This window comes from Rhododendron vialii, chromosome 10a (assembly GCF_030253575.1).
Source record: "Rhododendron vialii isolate Sample 1 chromosome 10a, ASM3025357v1".
Taxonomy (NCBI): Eukaryota; Viridiplantae; Streptophyta; class Magnoliopsida; order Ericales; family Ericaceae; genus Rhododendron; species Rhododendron vialii.
This window is the reverse complement of record NC_080566.1, coordinates 15098853-15100450: the sequence shown is the minus strand read 5'-3', so window position 1 is coordinate 15100450 and position 1598 is coordinate 15098853. Positions and strand designations below refer to the sequence as shown.

General features: G+C 40.0%; 1 long non-coding RNA gene across 1 annotated transcript; it reads right to left on the bottom strand.

The window, feature by feature from the left end:
* Positions 1–276: 276 nt before the first annotated feature.
* LOC131303771 (uncharacterized) lies at positions 277–1375 on the bottom strand. Its single transcript, XR_009192188.1, has 2 exons — positions 1231–1375; positions 277–1135 (listed from the first exon to the last, which is right to left on the bottom strand). It is a non-coding gene; the product is annotated as an uncharacterized LOC131303771 (long non-coding RNA).
* Positions 1376–1598: the final 223 nt, after the last annotated feature.

Genomic DNA, 1598 nt, shown 5'->3' with positions numbered 1-1598 from the left:
CGAGCGTCCTGATGCGGGTCACCGGTCACAATATGCCAGATGAATAGAATTTTATTAAACCATGAAATTCCAAGTATAATCAGAGGCATGTACTTTGCTAAGATCTTTTTGCCTCTTCTTTTTTATTGGGAAGAGGAGGTGAGGGTTTTGATCTCTTGGACAAGGGAAAAGACAGCATATAAGGACCATTACAGTTTCAGATTCAAGAGTTGGAGAATACAAGGCCAAGAAATGATCGATATAGCAAAGTCAACTTAAACAACAGAGGAAAACGAATGCAAGGGAAAAAGTCTTCATCAATCCTAAGCAAAGAGTAAATGGCTAACAAAAGGATTCAATATTCACCCACGTCCAATTACGGCAACTTTGTTCTCTAAAATGATAAAACGCCACATTCAAATTATATAAGCCTTTCCTCACTTCATTCTCTTAAATAGATAGTTACCATGGTATTTGTGCAATATGCCACTGTGAAAGATGGCAGGCAGCCTGTAGAACAGTGTTACCAACCGCACCTCATGCCACCCAGCCATTACGGAACAGGTTGCAGAGCAAAGAAATGGGCAAGGGATTGGAACTGGAACAGGCATCTGAACCCAAACCAGTCTCAAAGCAGGGTAGATATTACATCCCTGCTGCAATTACATTGGCAAAGGCAAAGAAATTCCACAGCATTGGTGTTTTGAAATGCATAGATTGATATAGACTGCGGGAAAATGCTTGCTCAAGAGTCGAACTTGTGATCTACTTTATTTACAGAGCCATCCCCAAGTACTTGAAGTAAAACAATCCTTAACCTGCCGTATTTGCCGGAGCATGGACACTAAAGCAGGAAACCGCTTGTCGACCTCTCTTGATCCAGTATATGTGCACGTCAGAGAGTAGATCACAAAAAGCAGCCAAAAAATAATAAAATAGTTCCCAAATAAATGAAACATGGAAACAAAAAGAAGCACCAAGCATGAAATTAAATTCGGCCTGCAAATCTAAGATACCACAAGACAAAAGGCCAAACAACATGCCACCCAACCTTCTTGAGCATGACTTACGTAATAAAACTTTCTTGACACTTAGCAAACTGTGATCTGTAATATTCTTCTTCTTCCACATCCAGTCGTAGCCAAACCAGTTGAAACTGCCATAAAAATATAGAAGGAAAACTTGATATCATATGATAACTGGAATTGCTGATGCAAATGGTTACATTGGTGGCATGGAGGAAAGACCTACAGTTTTTGTAGGAGGTGCAGAATCTGATGCCATGTCCTTTTAAGTGCACCTTAGCGGCAGCTCTTTGTTTGTTTTTTTCTGACCAGCAACGAGGATAGATAATCAAAGGAGATTAAGAACATATGCAATACAAACTTTCAACCAGGAATAATCAAGTAGTCATCATGAAATTGGAAGTAAAGACTAAAGAATCAAAGCAACATGAACAACCTAGGCCCAAACATCCAAACTTATGCAGCTCATTGACGCCAACTAATAAGTGCATCAAACTCAATCGTCCCTTCATCAAGAGGGTAAACTAGATCGCAAGACCAATGTTGCAAGAGAACACCAATGAGGCCCTACAAATGAGCATAGGGTCCAACATA